This window comes from Hevea brasiliensis, chromosome 17, assembly GCF_030052815.1.
Source record: "Hevea brasiliensis isolate MT/VB/25A 57/8 chromosome 17, ASM3005281v1, whole genome shotgun sequence".
Classification (NCBI taxonomy): domain Eukaryota; kingdom Viridiplantae; phylum Streptophyta; class Magnoliopsida; order Malpighiales; family Euphorbiaceae; genus Hevea; species Hevea brasiliensis.
This window is the reverse complement of record NC_079509.1, coordinates 39,141,623-39,166,189: the sequence shown is the minus strand read 5'-3', so window position 1 is coordinate 39,166,189 and position 24,567 is coordinate 39,141,623.

Below are 24,567 nucleotides of genomic sequence, written 5' to 3'. Positions count from 1 at the left end.
AAGACAATCTTTAGCCCATATTGGCCAATATTAGTAAAATTACTCATATTAACTTTTAAAATTTAATTATTAAAATTTTTATTCATATTAATTGGTTTCTCAATTAAATACATTAAAAATAATATTCTAATATTTAAATATATGATGCCAATATTCTAAATTTATGGGCCAATAAATTATGAAATTTTTATTTAATCAATTTTAACAGGTTATTCTAAATGTTAGAATATTGGCCCATATTAAATCTTTTTAAATTTAATATTCAAGAGTGTTAAATCAACTAGACCTAGACCACAAATTAACATTAGTTAATTATCCAACATTGACCCAATAAAGCAACATTTCAGCTTATAAATTCAAAATTTAAACCCTTGATGGCCCATAATAAGCTATTTGATATTAGTAATTAATTAGTTAAATTACTAGGGGCTAATTAATTAAATTAATTAGGTTAATGTTATTGGTCAAGTTTATTTTTAATTGGGCTAAATTATATACGAAAAATAATTTTTAAAATCTTAAAGTACAAATATCTAAGCAATTCTTTAGACATATTTATTAGAATTCAAACATGATCTATGTTAGAATTTAAAGGTTGATTTTAAAAATTAAAAATAAATTTAAGTTCAATTTAAAAAATTTAATGAGCTAATATTCTAATAATTTAACAATTTTTAAAATTAATTATTAGAATATTTTCCATAGTTTTTAGTCCAAAATAATGGTGTATTTAAATTATTTAATTTATAAGATGGCCTAAATTCTTTTTAAAATTGTGCTTATTTTATTGGCCAACAAACTCACATTTAGACCTATAATTACAAAATTAATTAGAATGCAACATACCAATTTTATTAGAATATATTTTAACTTAAAAATATCGGCGATCAATTTAATAAAAATATGACCCATTTTTAAGAGCTTTATAAAAATCACAATTTTAAAATAAGCACAATTTTAAAAAGAATTTAGGTCATACTCTAAATTAAATAATTTAAATACTATAATATATGGATGATTATTTTAATGAGCAAAGATTTTTAAACTAGGTTTATTAACGTACTCTAATAATTTTTTTTATTAGAAACTAACTTGGTATTAGCCCCTCATTATTAGAATATTCAATGGATTTTAAATTACAACTTAAAATTTTTTTATTTTAATGATGTTATATTATGAAATTAAATTCGTCATTAATTGAATGCATAAATTTTAAGCTTATTTATAATAAAATTCTAAGATATTAGTGGGCTAATATTTTAGTAATTTAAAACTAATATTATGACAATTTCCGATAAATATGCTCATGATTAACAAAGCCACATACTTATTTTAAAAGTAATTAATTTGAGCCATCATTAGTTTTTATAATTGCCAAATCAATTAATCACAATTTCCAAACACCTAATAAAAGTATGCAACATTAGCAAGTAACTCAATTTTGTTAGGTCAATTAAATAAAAAAAAATTAAAGAGTTCATATTTTAATTTTTTAAAAGATTATTTTTTATTGATTTAATAAAATTAATTACTTTTAAAATAAGTATATGATTCATTAATTTTTTACTTTATTAAATTGTGATATTAAAATATTTTATATGAGCAGCCCATATTAATGTTACCAAATTTGACCTAGCTCCATTTTCTAATAATTTGAAAAGAATTAAATTGAGACCATTTAAAGTTGATTTGTGAATATTAAAATTCTTAAATAAATTAATTTTCTTATATTCAATTTTAAATTGTTATAATATCTAGATATATGGAGTCATAGATATTTCCTTTAATAAATATATTTTCACATATACAATTTTTTTATTAGCTTATTTTTAATGGGCAAATTACATATTATCCTTATACTGTGGAACAATAAAATTACTTCATACCCTAATAATTTAAATTTGGATAATCATAATAGTATGTGAGTTCAACAATTTTAAATTTATGAGTCAACTAAAATCTATTGTTAAAATTAATATATTTTTATACATTGGCTCACTGTGTAACACTCTCACTGTAGCAATTCCGTATATTCTACTGTTCCGGTGGTCGGTGTCGGTCCAGACAGCTAGAACGTCTGGAAAAATATTTAGACTAGAGTGAGAAACCATAATTAACTCAAATATTAATAAGAAAAATTTAGAAAAAATTTTAGAAATAAAATACAACCAAGTTAAATGAGCCGGTGCCCTAGCGATGGGTAACCCAGTGGGAAGTTGCGGTCTTCGCAACTAGAAGCCCTAAACCCGGGAGAAAATTCATGAAATAATTTTTGGGACTCCAGAGAAGAGTCATTGAGGTTTCTATGGCATTAGAATTCCAAGAAAATGCTTAGAAAAATTTTTCAATCTATAAAGACAATTTTAGTGTGTTAAGCCAAACGGAGGGCATTTTGGTCATTTCGTCTTCAGAGATGATTTTTGGCCGACTTGTCCAGTTAAGTAAATAATTATTATGATCTAAAATATGAATAAATATAGCTAAAAATTAAATTGAAAATAAGTAGAAAGGAAAAGAAAAGAAAATTAAAAAAATTGAAAATATGACATCACATGATGTCATTAGTTAGGTCTCCACCAATCACAACTCAACAAGCCAATTAAAAGGAGATAAATTAGACAAAAATTGACAAATAATCTACATCTTCAACCTTTGGGCAGCCAAAAACATAGAGAGAGAGAGAGAGGAAAGAAAACTCCATGGAAGCTTGATCAAGCTTGAGCTAACCCACCCAAATCACCCCCAAACCCTAGCTTCCCTTCACAAATATTTACCCTTACACCTAGAGCAAGTCTTGGGCAGCAAAAAGAAAGAGAAAAAGAAGAGTTCTCAAGCTTTGGAAATTAGCTAAATCAAGGTTAGTGCCTATACTTACTTCCCTATCTTTTTAATCTTTGTTAGGAAGACAAATTAAATGAGAATTTATTGTAGAATTAAACAAAACAATTATATTGAAGCATGTATGAGAATTGGTAGCCATGGGAGAAGAATGAGATTTGTTGATTTGTATGAATTGAATTGTTTAGAAGTGGTTTGTGATGAGAAAACTTGAGTTAGATGTTGAATTATGTGTGTTGGATGTGTTAGATGGCATGGATAGCATAAAATGGACACTTTGGAAATTAGGGTTTGTGAAAAATTAGAGTTTTGCTTATGTAATGGTATATTAACATTGTAATGGTCAATTAGTGACCATTTGAATGTGTGTGAGGAGGAATTGAAGTGGGTAAGGATAATGGAGATGAGCTTAGGCAAGCTGCCCTTGGTGACCTACAGGACTGGGTATGAGTTCAGTAGGTTTGGATAGCTATAACTGGAGTTGTATAGGTTCAATTAGTACAAGGCTAATTGGACATGAAACTAGACATATAATGGCATAACTTTGGTGAAGAAACCCTGCTCAGAAAACCAAAGCAAGTTGACCTAAAAATTACCCTAATCTGGGTGACCAACATGCTGTCTCTGGAAAATGACTAAATAAATAGTGTTTGTTCAAATGGTCATAACTTAGTATAGAAAAGTTCAATTGATCTGAAATTTAACCAGCAGAAAGCTGAGACATAGCCCTACAACTTTTATGAGGAACATAAATCCAAATTCTGAACATAACCTTGTCAAATTTCTAACCAAACTTAGGTCACCAAATCTGGCAGAACCAAATTGTCCAAAAATTCTGGGTACAGGTCAATCCGGCCAGTTATAGTAAAATGACCATAACTTGAGCTACAAAACTCCAAATGGAGTGATTCAAAAAAGGCCAGTTATAGTAAAATGACCATAACTTGAGCTACAAAACTCCAAATGGAGTGATTCAAAAAAAGAAATATAACTAGACACAATAAGGAATAACTTTCATGAAGATAATTTTATCAAATTCCTACTGTACAAATGACCAATGGAATAGTAAACATAGGGTATGAAATCTGAAAATTTTGAATAATATAAGATAAGCTTTGAAATGGTATTGGAAATCAATACCAACAAAAATAAAATGCAAAATGTGGTATCTTGTAGAACTTAGTTTCAATAAATTTATTATTTATTAAAAAGTCAATAATTTGAATGAATAGTAATGTGAATAGTAATACAAAGACACAAAGTATAAGAACTAAAATTGGTAGAGGAAATTAAGGTATGAAATTTGGAATCCATGAAATATTCATAGATTACTTGGAATAGAAATGGTAATTTACCTAAATGACTTAATGAATATTTAAGTTATGTGAATATATAATTAAGATTTGTATTCCCATTACTAGTAGGTCTAATAAAACATGAGTGATACCACTTGAATATGAAATGAAATTAACCTTGATGGATTGTTGAGACTTATACTCCCAACACCAATGGAGTTCATAATATATTAGCAATACAACTTGAAGTATGAAATGTACTTTACATGAATAGATTATTGAATGAATAAATGTGATAAAAGTGTCATTTGGGATTTAGGTTCCCATCAAGAGAGAAAGGAAAGATGTTTGAATGTAAATGGTATGTGAAATCAAATGAATGTGAATTGAAATTAGTATGAATATTACGATGAATGCATAAATTACCTAGAAATGTGAATTTGGAAATTATGTTTCCATTATAAACAAAATTAGAATGCTATAAAAATATAAACGAAAAATATAATGAAATGATGAAACATATAAACTCTTAATGGTACTATGTGCCCATGTATTGCCTAGACACGTGTGTCAGATTGGATAGATTGGCATGCCAATAGGGCATTGTTTAGCAGTACTACGAAAAGCTTTATTCATGTATTCATGGCTTTATGCCCGTATTCATGGCCTTATGCCCGCATTCATGGCTTTATACCTGCACTCATGGCTTAATACCCGATTATGTGTTATCATGGCTTTTTAGCCATACTGACTGCATACGTGGTTGACGTTCTGCGTTCTATAGTATGACGGCCCGAGGCACCGCGGTGTCCAGTGCCAACGACCCATTATCCAGTTTAGTCAACCTGTCGTAGGTTACTTGGACAGTCTAATTTATTAAAATAAGTTATGAATATTAGCAATTAAAAATGCTAGAAAGTAAATAAATGAGAAGAAGTTCTGAAATAAATTAGATTAGCTCCAAAAATTTGTTCCTTAGAATGATCTGAAGTAAATTAAACTAGTTCTAAAAATTCTAATTATTACGAAATAATCCACAACACATAGAAAATATTAAGAGAGTAATTGAAGGACTAGCAAAATAAGCATAGCGTAAGTAATTATTAGAAATGCATCCTCCATAATAATATAAACATAAACTAAATATTTAAATTTATTTGTACATTATATAAATGATTATTGTAAACTTATGATAGAAGAGATTCTAGAAACCAACATAAATGACGAGAAATATACTGTATGGCAAATTTCATATGAACCCAGTAAAATTCTTGAGTATAGAAAATATGCTCCAATTTTTTTTATTTGTATACATTATTTCTTGTTATATTATTGCACCACTAAGCAGCAATGCTTAGCGCGATGGATTTGTTTTCTCGCGCAGATACTGAAGTTAAAGCCTAGCAAATACTAAACAGAGATTTTGGAGTCTGATTTGCAGAGTATTCAAGGTTGTCACCTCCTCAGTAATGCATGTAGATAGGGCCCATATAGATCATATTATATATTTTGTACATTATAATTATTTATTATTTATAATGTAAACTATGAATTGTATGTTGAAATATAGATTATGGAACTGTAATTAATTTGTAGATCATGTAAATTATGAATTTATGTAATCAGTCTGTAAATCATGTAAATTAATGAAACTTGAGAATTTATATATATAAATTTTGCATGAATGGAAATGCATGGAAATGAATATGAAATTGAGATATATGAATAAGATGTGAATTATGAGATAGTTATGAGAATAATTGATGAGATTTTTATTATAAAATATTATTGAAAATTTCAAGCAGGTGAATAGTAAAGTACGCCAATTGATAATAAAATAGGGGAAACTCTGCTGGTTTCTCCGTCTAAAAATAATTGATATTAAAATATAATGAGATCAAATTATTAAAATAATAAAGTAAGACAAAATAGGGTACTCCGACACCGAATATAGCACACTTCGCTCAGCTACACTATAGTCGGGTGAGGGGTGTTATACGCTGTGTCAATAAAATAATTAATTTGTTTGGAGCTGATAAATTTTAAGTTAAACCGATTATTAATTTAATGAGACTATATATTTCGCAATATTAAAGTAATTGTGAATATTAATTAATATACTTTGACCAATAAAAATTTTATATTAATTTTAAAAGTTTTATGTACTCTAATTGTTGATTATTTTTAATATTTAAAAATATTGGCCACAACCAATTTAATTCTGATGTATTCACACATACCCATATAAAATTTTTATTGGTCAAAGTTTTGTCATTTAAGCTATATATTTTTATTAATTTTTAACCGTCACAACTTCTCTAGAATATGGCAAATGATAAAAATTTACTTTTTAGTAAATTAGTGACTTTAAAAAATAAAAATTAGTCATAATGTTATATTCATCATTAGCCCCATATAATTTAATTTTTGACAATTAAATTGATAGATCAACTCAACTTAGAATATGTGAGAAATAACCTTAATATCAATTTTTAACTCATTAACTGATGATTAATTTATAGACTATTCCACATTCATTAATTGATATTAAATTAATATGGCTAGTCCAAATTTATTAATAATTTATTTTTATATACCTAGTAAAAATAATCTTTTAATTAAAATTGATAATATTGACACAGTTTAACTAGTTGGGATTGTTTGAATAAAAAAAATAAATTAATGGTCGTAATTTAAATATTCTGTCTCATAAAACTAATCCATCATCAATGGACTTTAAAAATATTTTAAAACGAATACTATATTTTAGTTTTTAAACGTTTAATTAAAGAATTTGATATATAAAATAGAACAAATTTTAATTTTTTAAGCAATAATAAAAATTAGGACTAGGTGAGGTAAATTTAAAATGTTAATAAATTATGATATGGCTAATGTATAATATAATATTATCATTTTTAATATTTGGCCATATATAAATCACATTAAATATTAGCTTAATTGAATAAAAAAATTAACAAGCTCATATGTATATATATATATATATATATAAAGTAGAGTGATATTTTCAAAGAGAGGACACGTGGCACTTTTCTTGAAAAACTTGTCACGTGTCACTTTCCATAAATGCTCTTCTTTATGATATGGCTAATGTATGATATAATATTATCATTTTTAATATTTGGCCATATATAAATCACATTAAATGTTAGCTTAATTGAATAAAAAAATTAACAAGCTCATATGTGTATACATATATATATATATATATATATATATATATATATATATAAAGTAGAGTGATATTTTCAAAGAGAGGACACGTGGCACTTTTCTTGAAAAACTTGTCACGTGTCACTTTCCATAAATGTTGTTCTTTATACAAATTATTATTTAATTTTTTATTTCTCTTTTAATTATCATTATTATTTACAATACTACCTTAATATTTATGATTTAAATTATTTTTTTCTTTAAAATGTAATTTTTAAAAAATTAAGATATTTTGTAATTAAATGAAATATTTAAAAATTATTTATATTATTTTTTTTATAAATTCATTTATACAAAAACATTATTTATCATATGTTACTCTCTATAATAATAATAATAACAATAATAAAATGTCATTGATGGCCATTAATTTAAAGAAAATTGATCATTAATTTGCAATCTCATAATCAACTATCATATGATTGAATCAACCTTAAATTATTTTATATATTCAATAAATAATTTTATTATATTATTATATTTTTTATTATTTTTATTATTTTTATTGTGAAATCTTTATTAAAATTTTGAGAGATAAAAAGTGCAGTCTACATAAAAATTATAAAAGCAAAATATAAAGATTTGACTTATTTATAATTAGTATATATTATTTTTTATGTTAATAATTAAATATTCTTTTTATTTCACTTTTCTAGTATTAATTAATGCTTATTATTATTATTATTATTATCATTATGGTCAACTTATGGCCATTTAATTGAAATGGTTAAGCAAATAGGGAACATTTTACTGTTATAAAAATTAAATTTATATACTTTTGTTACTGTTTTTTAATTAAATAATATTTAATTATAAATTAATTTTTTATTTAAATAATTTTTATTTATTTGTCTATATATAGTATATCATATGAGATATTTGACATACGTTAAGCACTCTCCTCTCATCAAGTATTTTCATTTCACCTAAATGCTTTCAAATTTTTTCTTAATTTGTACTATTTTTTCATTATTTCTTTCAAAAATTGTTAATTATCATTCTCTAAATTTAATTAATATTTATTTAATTATTAATTTTTTTTTATAAATTTCTCATTTAATATTTTTTAAACTTTTCAATATTTTATTTCATTGTAATTATATATTGAATGCAATTATAACTAATATTTTGATTATCTATATTTTATTATCATTAATTTTTAGCATAATTATTTTTAAATTTTAATTAATTATCTATATTTTTGTATAAATTATCTCTTAACTATATTTTTATATAGAAGTAGAATTTCAAAGATAAATTGTAAATATGATTGCATAGAAAATTTAACTACAAATAAAAATAATAAAAAAAATTAAAATTATATTGTTAAAATTATAGAATCTGTCTTTTGAAAAATAATATGTATTTTTAATATTTGTTATATTAATAAAAAAATGATGATATTTTAAAATTTTAATATTTATGAAATGTATTTATTTTACATTATAAATTTATGTAAATTAATAACACTTTTGTCAAAGAATTATTTTATAAAAAATATATCAAATTAATAAAAACAATTGCACTTAAACATAGCATTTTTTAAAAAATAATATAATAAAATGTTATTTTTAACTAGTAAATATGTTATATATTATCATTATTATTAAAATTAAATAATTCAAGTCATTATTAGTAATTTAATATTTTTCATTATATTAATAACAAAAAATATTATTTTTTATATTTTTAAAATAATATTATTTTCTCATTAATCTAAAGTATTTTCTATAATTTACAAAAAATAAATATTAACTTATATAAATTATGAGATAAAATATAAATATTTTATGAAATTTAAATTATTTTTGAATAAAGTATTTTTATTACATTTTAAAAGAAATAATCATGGAAACTGGTATTAATATATGAATAAAAATATTTAAATAGGTATTTTAATTAATTATATCATAAATTAATTAAAAAAATTATTATTATAATAGGTGAAAATTTATTTATATTAAATTAAATAAGAGAGAAGTTTTAATTTAAATTTAATTTAATAATAATAATAATTTATTTTATTTAAAATATAATTAAAAATTAAATTAAACAATAAAAATTATAAATTACCCATGTATAGCATGGATATTATGCTAGTTTTAATAATGACAAACTTAATGAATAATATTGGTATTAACATTATTTAAATAAAGTAATCATGTGGGCTAATTCACCTAAGCTGTTTTTCGTTTAATGACCTAATAATTTAATAAATATTTAAATAGAATATGTTCTAGTAAATGGGTGTCAATCACTAAGTTTATTTTATATGAGCTCACATTTTGGGTAAATTTTTATTAAAACATATTCTATTACATAATTTAATTGAACATTTTATTGATTGAGGCTAATTAAATTAGTACATTATTAGCCCAATAATTTAATAAGTAAAATGTTGTTATTAGGTCTAGATTAATTTTTATTGGCCCAATTAGCTCTAAGTAGAAGTTTAGCAAAAAACCAAATTTTAATATCAACTAAAAAATATACTTTTTAATAAACTAATATTCTAAGTAATTTAAAAGTTGATATTAAAATTTTTAGTGGGACAAATAACCCCATATACCAAATTCGTACCTCACTCACAATTAAACACAATTCATTAAAAAAATTTTAATAACCCATTAATTGAGCTATTATGTTATACATTAACGTTTACTAATTAAGTATTATAGCTATATTCGTTAATATTGTCTTAGAATATAAAAGTATTTATTTTAACATATTTTGAAAATACTATGATATTTAAATATGCACCACTTTTAAAATTCAAAAATTAGTAGGCTAATAAAAATTGATTAAAGTTGTTATAATACATTTAAAGTGCACTATGGCCTATCTAAAATATTTTTTATTGGCTTAATTAAATTAAAAATTTAATGAGTCTATTCTATTAATATGAAGGTGATTTTTTATTAGTGCAACTTAGTTGAAAAAATATGGTCCATATTCTAATCCTTTAAAAATCGACCATAATTACTTTTTTTTTATCTAATAAAAAAATAAAATTAAAATTATTAGAATATGGACTGACTCATTGATTTTTTTGCTATGTGTGTATGTTTAATCATTAACAACTTACTTAAAACTAATTTTTAAAATTTCAATTAATAACGATTATAATATTTATAAGCTAACATATAATTTGTTCATGAGCCGTATTTTTGAAACATTTTAATTTAAACATACCCACATATATGGCCCAATATATCCAAACTTAAAGAATTAAAATGTTGGCTCCATTTTTTAAAATTAATGAGCCATATTCTATTTCTTATTAGCCCATTAAATTGATTGGCACCCTTATAATAAAAAATATGGTTAAATTACTTATTTTTAAACAATTTTTTAAATTAATTTAAAATATATTGGGCTAATGGATGTTAATGGGCCAATATTATAGTAATTTAAAAGTTTTTTAAATTTATTTTTTAGTAATAAAAAAGTATTTTTTTTAATTTTTATATAGATTAATTTTTATTGATCTAACAAAATTAAAAAAAAAATAGTGTTCAATATTTTTAAAATTTTATTTAAAAACTAAGTTGTGTGATATTTCTGTTAAGTATATGGTCTAATATCCTAAATTTAAAAGAATTTAGTCCAACTAATTTAAAAAAATTAGCTCAATTACTATTCATTAATCACTAATTTTTCAACATTTTAAATTGTTGGCCGGTTTAACAATATTTAATTTATTATCCATTAATTAATGAGTCAATTATAAAGTTTATTTTTTAATTAGCCTTATTAAATAAAAAAAAATAATGAGCTCATATTTTAATAATTTAAAACTTAATTTTTTTTATTGGCCAACTTAATTAAAAATTAATTGCTGTTATTTGTTAAATTTATTTTTAAGTAAATGATGGGTCAATAAAAAAAATAAGCACCTATGGTGCCAGGTTATTTAAAACAATATTATAATAGCTACGTTCATGTTTTCAAATAATTTATATTTAAATTATTCAATAAGCTTTTGTTTCTTTAAGCAAAGATTGTGTATATTTAAATTAATGAGTTGTTATTTTTTTTTTTGCCACAGTTGGAAAAAACTTTAAATGGCTAACATTTTAGATAATGAGTTAGGTCATTATTGGTTGTGTATATTTAAATCAATAAGTTGTGTATATTTAATGGGCTAACAAAGATTGTGTGTATTTAAATTAATGAGTTGTTATATATTGCAATTTTTAAACCTAATATTGCCCTAAAAATTAGTATAACAACATGAAAATATTTAATTTATGTGACCATATTAATGTTATATGTGAGTGAAGGATTAAATATACATATTTTAATATTTCTTTTTTTTATTGATGTGGGCTATTATTTTAATTATATTTGGGCCAATTTATTTAACTCACATAATTAATAGTATTGCCTGAGTCAATTTAATATTTAACATATATTAAGCTAAATAATAAACTAATCATTTAAAATTTTGTACTTGGTTAAATTTAAGTTAATGTCTTAAAAAATTATAAAATTTAATAAATTTATTATTAAATTGTTATATGGCCCACATATCCATGTTTTTTTAATAATTTTATTTAATTGAACTAATAAATAAATCATCATTACATTGTTATATGGTTCACATATCCATTTTTTCTATAATTTTATTTAATTGGACTAATACCTATATATAAGAATTGAATATTGGCTCAATTTAATTAAAAAAATAAATGTTAATATTTTAGTGTTAAAAAAATAACAATTTTTTTTTATATTTTTTAATGGACTAAAATGGGCCAATATTAGAACATCTAATTGTAGTTACCCCATTTATTACTAATTAAATAATAATTAATAAAAAATATAATAAAAATATTATTAAAATTGGGCTTATTTATGTTAACAAGTGCTGTGGGTAATTAATAATTTTATGGGTAATTGTTGAAATATTCGGCTCAAATTAATTAGGGTACATTCTAATGTAATCATAGTTTATTGAAAATTAGTAATACCAACATATCATATTAGAATGTAATAAAATAATTAAATTAATTTAAATGAGGCCAATTGTATACCAAGATAAGCTGGGAGCCCTTACCACACATATAATGAACTCATGCTATCCCTCTTCCCTCTCCAGAGGTACTCTCTGGCTGTGCCCTTTTGTTCATTATACATGTGATAACGGGACCGTCGCACCTTAATGTCAAAACAAAGATATTTCTGATACACAGGATCCTCTTAAAGAGGCAAGTGTAGAGCATACGTATCTCTGATTATAAGAGTATGATACATGTTCAAAGGTTTTCGGAGAGAAGGAGAAGAGTTTTAGAAAGCCATAGAAGAGAACTTCAGAGAATATTATTGAAAGGGAACTAAGTGCTTACAACAGAAGAGAGCAACTCCTTATATAGGCAAGGAGGCTCTTAACGTTACAGGCAACCGGTTAGAAACTGGCTACCGACACTCTTAAAGCAACATAAAAGAAAGCAAAATAAAGACAGACACATTATTACATTATTGACTGACAAACTTTAACTTTTATCATGGAGTGGTGGAGAGATTGAGGGTGTCAAAGTCAGAGTCATCAGAGTCGATTCCAAAAAAGTCCTTTCGCCATTGTCTGTGTACAGGAGATGGTGGGTCAGCGCTTTGAATGGCATCTCGTGACTCTGTATCCATCGGATCCTGGGAATCTTGCCACGTGGGATGGGTCCAGTCAATAGGCTCATCAGTGAGAGACTGGATGGGACCAAGTGATGTACAATTCACATGGGGAGGTACCAGACAATAATAGCTATTGATTTCACAAAGATATTAAGCTAGTTGTTTTCTCAAGGGTCACATGGCTTCCTTGTCAATAATTGATCCCTCGTAAGTTCTCCACTCGTATTTAGTATTCTGGGTCCAGAGGAGTCCATCGGGCCTTCTAGAGAAAGGCCTGTGAAGAATGAACATGGTTCTAATGTTGGGCTGAGTAGCGATGGGCCTTTCTTCTATTCCATGGGTGTCTATGATGCGCTTCAGACTGTAGCGCCATGCTGATATGGGCTTGAACCATTCCAGGAATCTGGACAGGAGAGTTCTGTTGGTGTTGTTCATAACATATTGATATAGGGCCATGAGTGGGAATTCTATCCCTGTAGAATAGAGAGTAACCATGCACCAGAGGAGCCATAGTTCTTCCAGGATGAGTTCTCTGCCAGGGTGGATACTGAAACAGGTGAGGAAAGGGTTGTCAGGGATAAAGACAGTCGAGGAGGGGAGTAATCCCTTTAGGGTGTTTCTTGCACTCAGGTAGTGAAACAGATGATCCCTTGCGAACTTAGCCATATTTGTGATAGGCTGGTTTGGTGAGCATCCAGGAGGAAAACTGTATGGAGTAGGAACTAGGAAATTGTGCATTGGAGAAGGAGTATGTGGAGAGGATGAAGATGATGCCATGAGGATCAAGGGGAGTGTAGAGAATGGCTGATCCTCAGCCAACTGCCTCCCATACAGGTCCTTCACCAACCACAGATTCTACCAGTGGTACTACAGGCCCTATAGGGCCTCCTCAAGACCCCCATGTTGAGATCCCTGATGATGAACCAATTCTAGATTTTGAACTACCAGGCGCTCCACAACAGGCCAGGCCCAGTTCAGGCCCATGGTTCACCTTAGATGATGTTCCCCCATCAAAATGGAGAGATCGCCTTGCAGAATTTAAAGCTTGGCTTGATGTCCAAACGCTCCGGGAAGGTGCTGACTCCCACTCTATACTCAGAGAATTCATCTCTCGAACTGTTGGTACATTGCAAGATTGGTTTTCCTCCATTGGAGAATATCAGAAAGCTCAATTTTGCCACCTGACTCCCTTACAAGCAGTCAATGCTCTCTTTGCTGAGTTTCTCGGAGATGCATCCTTATACAGCAAGCAGTTAAGACAAGAGTTCTTTGATATGCGTTGTTGCTCTTTAAAAAGATCAGACATTGAAAGACACTACCAGCGCATGACTCAACGCTATTATCTGCTCAATGGTTACAATGATGTCAACCTCAGGCATACCTATATTGCCTCTTTACCAGAAGCATTACAACCAGAACTCCACAGAAGTATTGCTGCTACCAGAAGAGCAATGAATGCTATAACTATAGGGGAAATCCATCAGATTTCTCTGGCTGATGCCTCAGCTGAATTCCAAGAGCACAAGGAGCTCCTCTTAAGGTCCTGTGCTGATTCCCATGCACATTTTCACCATCACCACCCCCTATGGAAAAACCCGGAATTCTTTGTCAGTCTTCCATTCAAACTCAATGAAGATATCAATCCGACAAAGGCATCACACCCGGGAATGAATCCTACAGACTTGGCTCTAGCCCAAGAAGAGTGCAGACAGCTTCTCCAACAAGGCCTCATAGAACCCACTTCCTCCCAATGGGCCTGCTAGGCCTTTTATGTTGAAAAAAGATCGGAACGACTAAGAGGGAAGAAAAGACTTGTCATAGATTATAAGCCTCTGAATCATTTCCTCCAAGATGACAAGTTCCCATTACCAAAGCCTGAAGCCTTGTTCACTCAACTACACGAAGCCCATGTCTTCTCCAAGTTTGATCTTAAGGCTGGTTTTTGGCAACTGGGTATTAACCCCTCTGATAGGCCCAAGACTGCTTTCTGCATTCCTACGGCCCAATACCAATGGACAGTCCTTCCATTCGGCCTTAAGACGGCCCCACCATGGAGGGAAGAACAGACATGTGCAGTCAAAAAATTAAAAGAAGTGGCTTTAAACCCGCCACCACTAAAGATTCCTAGCATTGGACACCGCATCCTTCAGACTGATGCTAGTGACACCCACTGGGGTGCAGTACTCATCGAAGAGATTCAAGGAGAAAAGCATATCTGCGGACATGCTAGTGGAGAGTTCCCAGAGCCTCAAAAACATTATCATTCAGTCTACAAAGAGATATTAGCTGTCAAAAATGGAATAAAGAAATTCGAATTTCATTTAATTGGCCATCATTTCACTGTGGTCATGGACAGCTCATCTTTCCCAAAGGTTCTAAACTTCAGAAACAAGTCTCTTCCTGAACCACAATTACTGAGGCTTAAGGACTGGTTCGCCAAGTATAAATTCACAGTCCAGCATATCAAAGGGAAGCACAATTTGGTTCCTGACCTCCTATCCAGGCCAAAAACCCTCCACCTGATCCAATCTTTCTCTACACTCCCCTTGATCCTCATGGCATCAGATTGACTCCTTCACTGCTTTTGCCCAAAACATGTACAAAGACCTACAAAGCAGGATTACCCAGCTTGATAGAGATCTGAAGGCTTTGATCCAACAACGATGATTTGGTGCAGAATTCAACCAAAAGGAACAGGAGATACGAAGGCTGAAGAAACAGTTGGCCCAGGTTGAGGCAGACTTGCATAAGCCCACAGAAGCTCCGGTCTCTTACAGTCCATTCAGCCCTTTCTCTGCTCAAACAACTCCTAATCCTTTTCTTCCTACTTCTGAACCTGCTTACTCCCCTTTTGGACCTTTTAACTATTCATATGAACCACCTCAAACATACCACCCGTCTCTTTTGTTCAAACCTACTCAAACACCTGCCAGATATGAGCCAAAGAGTCCATCTTCCTCTGAAGAATCTCATCCTCCAAAAAGGAAAATTGATAAAGGGAAGGACAAAATATATCCTGATCCTCCTCCTCAGCATATGGTGTCCATACCCTCTGACACAGAACTAGAAGAAGATTCTTCTGACAACTTGTCTGATGATAGTGAGGACGGACGAATGGATATCACGACACTGCTCATGGCTGATCCTCAGCCAACTGCCTCCGATCCATCAGATGAATCTGGCCTGTCTAGACAAAATGTGCGAACAACAGAAATTGTTCAAAGATATCATTGACAACAGCAAAGCTTTGAAGAATGTCTGCCAAAAGTCTCACCTTGCCATTAAATGCAAGGAAAAGAACTGTGAATGCAAGCCAAAGAAGAAAGCACATTACAAGAAGCATCCCTTTGGGTTTAAACCCCCTTTCAAGCAAAAGAAAGGAAGAAGGTCAGTCATATACTTTCGAAGGAAAAGAACGGGTACAGAGAAGTCTGACAGGTGCTATGTCTGTGGCAATCGGGGTCATTATGCCAATAACTGCCCAAAAAACCCCAATAAGGCAGTTAACCTATTACAACACATACAGCAGGCTTCTCACATCTCCCTGGAGCATGATGATGTTGAATCCCTGTTCTCTGAACAGGATGAGCTCGATGAAGATACAGTCTTTGCCCTTGGGATAGGCGTTGGACCAGAAGAAGATTACTCATTCACTTCAGAAGAATCCAGTTCGAATCAAGCCCATTACCCGCCTTACTCGCCCAACATATCCAATCCTCCCAATCCACCTATGGCCCAGACACTATTCCAATTCCATTAGTCCCGATTCATATTCTTCCCAGCAAGTATGAACGGCCCATTAGTGTCATTGGCTTCCTAGATACCGGGGCTCACAAAAGCATGATGAACCCAGCCATCTTACCCTCAGAATACTGGGTCCCTCATGAAGAATACTTTAAGGCTGCAGATGGAAATGTTTTTAAAACTAGCCTCATCACTAAGCATCCAATTGGAATCCAGTTCTTCCCCACTTGTATCCTCTGGACTAGGGTCATCGGGTCGGATCTTCCTGACAAGGATCTGCTGATAGGCTTTGACTTGTATCAACAGGCGAAGCATTTGAAGATCCTCCCCACAGGATTGAAATATAAGAGGAATTTTTAGCCATTTACTTCTGTCCCAAGGTTATATTCTCTGGCTGATGCCTCAGTCTCCATGGGCCGCGCACGGCCAAGGCCCAAGCCCACCACGACTCCACTTGCGCAGACTCTGGGTTCGCCAGGCCCACTCTTAGCGCAGAGCTATTTTTTACGCAGGGGCGAGACTCGAACCCGAGACCCCCGGAACGTTACGAGGCTCTGATACCACTCGGCCCGAAAAGGATATATGTGTGGTAAGGGCTCCCGGCTTATCTTGGTATCAGAGCCTGGTTATGCTTGTATTATACATACTTCACTGGTGTAGGAGAGAAATCTTCAAACCCTGGAATTTTTCTTAATTTCCGAATCATTGTTTTCTGCCATCTTCTCTGATCTTGTTATATCGGCTGGAAACTAGTAACTGTTTAATTCCTTCCTAGAAGGTAGAGCGATCTCTAGTCACAACGCCACGTACCAAACATGGCTTGTCAAACACCCAACCCTATTTCTGAAACTCATCTTCAGACCCCTTCTCCCTCTGAGATTGTTAATCTCACCTCTTCTCTTTCTTTCTCTTCACCACTTCGCAGAACACTATCCTCCAGAATTGATAATCTTGTAGAAATATCTACTCTACCTGAAGATGCTCAGGTTGGAGAGTCACTCTTACCTCTTCTCAGTCCTTATAATATCTACAGACGATCTGGATCTCTTACTAGATCTATCAGATCCTTGATTTCTTCTAGAAGATCTTTGTCAAAAGAATATGTTCAGGCCTCCAGGATGGATCAATGCTCTCTCCAGAGTTCATCTGCTGAACAATACGTAACCCTAGAAATCCCTCCTCAGCTCATCCCCAGATGGAAACAAGAAGGGTTTTCTCATCTTCACTTTGGAGTTGTTCGACTTATCCTCAGTCTACATGGACGACGAGGACTTCCAGTAACAGCAAGAGTATCACTCCTCGATACAAGGTTTTTACAGTATGAACATGCAGTGATAGGGACATGTCTTACTACTTTGCATGCAGGAAGTGTGGTATTGACGTTTTTCCCTAACTACAATCTTTCCCTTAGAGATCCATATCTCAGCACTGCTTTAAAAGTCCAAATCCAACTCACAGGTGCAGCCCAAGTCACATCTTCCATGATGGCTATGTTACACCACCAGATTATCTACAGGCTGCAAGATCATGCAGTAGATCTATCTCAGCCATCTGTATCAAATGATGCTCTGCTTGTGCTAGCAGACACTGAAACCACTCCAACAATTGTTCAGATACCTAGGCAACTGCCTAGAAATGAGCTTGAACAGCTCATCCCAAAGGATTGGTTAACCAACTACGAAAGTCTCCATTCAACATCTCAACCAATCCAGATCACAGAATCTTCTTTCAGAAGGAATCCTGACGGAACAGTACAGACTTCCTTCCAGCCACCACGACATTCTACAGGATCCTTGCCTGTATTCCAGACCATGATGGTCCAGCCATTAGAAAAGGAGCAAGAAGACTATCCCATTAGAGCAGTAACACCAGATAATCATTACATCTATCCTCAGAAAATAGATGGTCACTGCCCCTGGGATTTCCCAGGTTCTGGAGCATGCGACGAAGATTGTGACTGTCGTGACAATTACTGGGAAAATGAATATGATCATCCACTGTCTGACAAAAATTGGAGGAAGCTCACCAAACAAACAAGAAGAGCCTCTTGCAAGTCACAACAAGTTCTCAGAAGAGACTATCCAGATGGTAGCCCATGGATTGGTATCCATGAGGAAACCAAGCAGAAGAAGCCTCTTCCCATGAGATCATCAGAAAGGAAGGAAAGAAACTACCCCCTCTCAAGCTAGTTTCTTCCCCTCCTCCTACACTTCCTCTGGTACAACCCTGCATGATGTTCTCACCTGCCTCTTATGAAGCAGATTTTCCTCCATTAGCACAACAGACAGACCAGCAGACCAAAATCTCCACCAGACCTTTCATTCACTCAACTAAGGTTGATAGTGAAGGTCAGACAACCCCGATCACTCAAGCTGAAGAAGTTTTGAACTGGCAAACCAAGAATGCTGCTGTCCAGAATAAGGCACTACAGCGTATTGATTCAAAGATTGACCAGGTCCTCACCAGGACTCAGCATGTTGATCAGAAGATTGACTCCTTCACTGCTTTTGCCCAAAACATATACAAAGACCTACAAAGCAGGATTACCCAGCTTGATAGAGATCTGAAGGCTTTGATCCAACAACGGAGATTTGGTGCAAAATTCAACCAAAAGGAACAGGAGATACGAAGGCTGAAGAAACAGTTGGCCCAGGTTGAGGCAGACTTGCATAAGCCCATAGAAGCTCCGGTCTCTTACAGTCCATTCAGCCCTTTCTCTGCTCAAACAACTCCTAATCCTTTTCTTCCTACTTCTGAACCTGCTTACTCCCCTTTTAAACCTTTCAACTATTCATATGAACCACCTCAAACATACCACCCGTCTCCTTTGTTCAAACCTACTCAAACACCTGCCAGATATGAGCCAAAGAGTCCATCTCCCTCATGAAGAATACTTTAAGGCTGCAGATGGAAATGTTTTTAAAACTAGCCTCATCACTAAGCATCCAATTGGAATCCAGTTCTTCCCCACTTGTATCCTCTGGACTAGGGTCATCGGGTCGGATCTTCCTGACAAGGATCTGCTGATAGGCTTTGACTTGTATCAACAGGCGAAGCATTTGAAGATCCTCCCCACAGGATTGAAATATAAGAGGAATTTTCAGTCATTTACTTCTGTCCCAAGGTTATATTCTCTGGCTGATGCCTCAGCTGAATTCCAAGAGCACAAGGAGCTCCTCTTAAGGTCCTATGCTGATTCCCATGCATATTTTCACCATCACCACCCCCTATGGAAAAACCCGAAATTCTTTGTCAGTCTTCCATTCAAACTCAATGAAGATATCAATCCAACAAAGGCATCACACCCGGGAATGAATCCTACAGACTTGGCTCTAGCCCAAGAAGAGTGCAGACAGCTTCTCCAACAAGGCCTCATAGAACCCACTTCCTCCCAATGGGCCTGCCAGGCCTTTTATGTTTAAAAAAGATCGAAACGACTAAGAGGGAAGAAAAGACTTGTCATAGATTATAAGCCTCTGAATCATTTCCTCCAAGATGACAAGTTCCCATTACCAAAGCCTGAAGCCTTGTTCACTCAACTACACGAAGCCCATGTCTTCTCCAAGTTTGATCTTAAGGCTGGTTTTTGGCAACTGGGTATTAACCCCTCTGATAGGCACAAGGCGCTACGCATTCCTACGGCCCAGTACCAATGGACAGTCCTTCCATTCGGCCTTAAGACGGCCCCATCAGTCTTCCAAAAGGCCATGACAAGGATATTCGAGCCCATACTACATAGTGCTCTTATTTACATAGACGATATCCTTCTCTTCTCCAAAGATGTTGTGGCTCATAGGACACTCCTCTCCACATTTCAACAATTGGTGGATTCCTATGGAATTATGCTATCAGAAAAGAATAGCTCACTGGCCCAAACTGACATCGACTTCCTTGGAATGAAATTCAAGGATGGAAAATACCAACCGGGACCTCATATTGCAGAAGAATTACTGAAGTTTCTTGATAGGGATTTGACAGTAAAACAAATACAACAGTTCCTTGGTATTATCAATTATATCAGGAAGTTTATTCCGCATGTGGCTGCCCACACTTGCCAGCTGTCAAAGATGCTTAAAAAGGATGCCCCACCATGGAGGGAAGAACAGACATGTGCAGTCAAAAAATTAAAAGAAGTGGCTTTAAACCCGCCACCACTAAAGATTCCTAGCATTGGACATCGCATCCTTCAGACTGATGCTAGTGACACCCACTGGGGTGCAGTACTCATCGAAGAGATTCAAGGAGAAAAGCATATCTGCGGACATGCTAGTGGAGAGTTCCCAGAGCCTCAAAAACATTATCATTCAGTCTACAAAGAGATATTAGCTGTCAAAAATGGAATAAAGAAATTCGAATTTCATTTTATTGGCCATCATTTCACTGTGGTCATGGACAGCTCATCTTTCCCAAAGGTTCTAGACTTCAGAAACAAGTCTCTTCCTGAACCACAATTACTGAGGCTTAAGGAATGGTTCGCCAAGTATAAATTTACAGTCCAGCATATCAAAGGGAAGCACAATTTGGTTCCTGACCTCCTATCCAGGCCAAAAACCCTCCACCTGATCCAATCTTTCTCTACACTCCCCTTGATCCTCATGGCATCATCTTCATCCTCTCCACATACTCCTTCTCCAATGCACAATTTCCTAGTTCCTACTCCAGACAGTTTTCCTCCCGGATGCTCACCAAACCAGCCTATCACAAATATGGCTAAGTTCGTAAGGGATCATCTATTTCACTACCTGAGTGCAAGAAACACCCTAAGGCGATTACTCCCCTCCTCGACTGTCTTTATCCCTGACAACCCTTTCCTCACCTGTTTCAGTATCCACCCTGGCAGAGAACTCATCCTGGAAGAACTATGGCTCCTCTCGTGCATGGTTACTCTCTATTCTATAGGGATAGAATTCCCACTCATGGCCCTGTATCAATATGTTATGAACAACACCAACAGAACTCTCCTGTCCAGATTCCTGGAATGGTTCAAGCCCATATCAGCATGGCGCTACAGTCTGAAGCGCATCATAGACACCCATGGAATAGAAGAAAGGCCCATCGCTGCTCAGCCCAACATTAGAACCATGTTCATTCTTCATAGGCCTTTCTCTAGAAGGCCCGATGGACTCCTCTGGACCCAGAATACTGAATACGAGGGGAGAACTTACGAGGGATCAATTATTGACAAGGAAGCCATGGGACCCTTGAGAAAACAACTAGCTGAATATCTTTGTGAAATCAATAGCTATTATTATGCAGTACCTCCCATGTGAATTGTACATCACTTGGTCCCATCCAGTCTCTCACTGATGAGCCTATTGACTGGACCCATCCCATGTGGCAAGATTCCCAGGATCCGATGGATACAGAGTCACGAGATGTCATTCAAAGCACTGACCCACCATCTCCTGTACACAGACAGTGGCCAAAGGACTTTTTTGGAATCGACTCTGATGACTCTGACTTTGACACCCTCAATCTGTCCACCAATCCATGATAAAAGTTAAAGTTTGTCAGTCAATAATGTAATAATGTGTCTGTCTTTATTTTTCTTTCCTTTATGTTGCTTTAAGAGTGTCGGTAGCCAGTTTCTAACCGGTTGCCTGTAATGTTAAGAGCCTCCTCGCCTATATAAGGAGTTGCTCTCTTCTGTTGTAAGCACTTAGTTCCCTTTCAATAATATTCTCTGAAGTTCTCTTCTATGGCTTTCTAAAACTCTTCTCCTTCTCTCCGAAAACCTTTGAACATGTGATTACTCTTATAATCAGAGATACGTATGCTCTACACTTGCCTCTTTAAGAGGATCCTGTGTATCAGAAATATCTTTGTTTTGACATTAAGGTGCGACGGTCCCGTTATCACATGTATAATGAACAAAAGGGCACAGCCAGAGAGTACCTATGGAGAGGGAAGAGGCATAGCATGAGTTCATTATATGTGTGGTAAGGGCTCCCGGCTTATCTTGGTCAGTACTGGGGGACTGACCTTATGAGGAATTTGGTGCGCTTACCGAAAAGGATATCCTTTTCGGGACGAGTGGTATCAGAGCCTCGTAATGGCCTAGGTTTGCCCTTGAGGTCCCGGGTTCGAATGCCCGCCCTGTGAATGTTAAGCACTGCGCGCAAGCGTAGCGTGGTGGGTCAGTACTGGGGGACCGACCTTATGAGGAATTTGGTGCGCTTACCGAACAGGATATCCTTTTCGGGACGAGTGCGCGGCCCATGGAAACTGAGAGCTTATGAGGAATTTGGTGCGCTGATACCAAGATAAGCCGGGAGCCCTTACCACACATATAATGAACTCATGCTATGCCTCTTCCCTCTCCATAGGTACTCTCTGGCTGTGCCCTTTTGTTCATTGTACATGTGACAACGGGACCGTCGCACCTTAATGTCAAAACAAAGATATTTCTGATACACAGGATCCTCTTAAAGAGGCAAGTGTAGAGCATACGTATCTCTGATTATAAGAGTATGATACATGTTCAAAGGTTTTCGGAGAGAAGGAGAAGAGTTTTAGAAAGCCATAGAAGAGAACTTCAGAGAATATTATTGAAAGGGAACTAAGTGCTTACAACAGAAGAGAGCAACTCCTTATATAGGCGAGGAGGCTCTTAACGTTACAGGCAATCGGTTAGAAACTGGCTACCGACACTCTTAAAGCAACATAAAGGAAAGCAAAATAAAGACAGACACATTATTACATTATTGACTGACAAACTTTAACTTTTATCATGGAGTGGTGGACAGATTGAGGGTGTCAAAGTCAGAGTCATCAGAGTCGATTCCAAAAAAGTCCTTTGGCCATTGTCTGTGTACAGGAGATGGTGGGTCAGCGCTTTGGATGGCATCTCGTGACTCTGTATCCATCGGATCCTGGGAATCTTGCCACATGGGATGGGTCCAGTCAATAGGCTTATCAGTGAGAGACTGGATGGGACCAAGTGATGTACAATTCACATGGGGAGGTACCAGACAATAATAGCTATTGATTTCACAAAGATATTCAGCTAGTTGTTTTCTCAAGGGTCCCATGGCTTCCTTGTCAATAATTGATCCCTCGTAAGTTCTCTACTCGTATTCAGTATTCTGGGTCCAGAGGAGTCCATCGGGCCTTCTAGAGAAAGGCCTGTGAAGAATGAACATGGTTCTAATGTTGGGCTGAGTAGCGATGGGCCTTTCTTCTATTCCATTTTTGACAGCTAATATCTCTTTGTAGACTGAATGATAATGTTTTTGAGGCTCTGGGAACTCTCCACTAGCATGTCCGCAGATATTCTTTTCTCCTTGAATCTCTTCGATGAGTACTGCACCCCAGTGGGTGTCACTAGCATCAGTCTGAAGGATGCGGTGTCCAATGCTAGGAATCTTTAGTGGTGGCGGGTTTAAAGCCACTTCTTTTAATTTTTTGACTGCACATGTCTGTTCTTCCATCCATGGTGGGGCATCCTTTTTAAGCATCTTTGGCAGCTGGCAAGTGTGGGCAGCCACATGCAGAATAAACTTCCTGATATAATTGATAATACCAAGGAACTGTTTTATTTGTTTTACTGTCAAATCCCTATCAGGAAACTTCAGTAATTCTTCTGCAATATGAGGTCCCGATTGGTATTTTCCATCCTTGAATTTCATTCCAAGGAAGTCGATGTCAGTTTGGGCCAGTGAGCTCTTCTTTTCTGATAGCATAATTCCATAGGAATCCACCAATTGTTGAAATGTGGAGAGGAGTGTCCTATGAGCCGCAACATCTTTGGAGAAGAGAAGGATATCGTCTATGTAAATAAGAACACTATGTAGTATGGGCTCGAATATCCTTGTCATGGCCTTTTGGA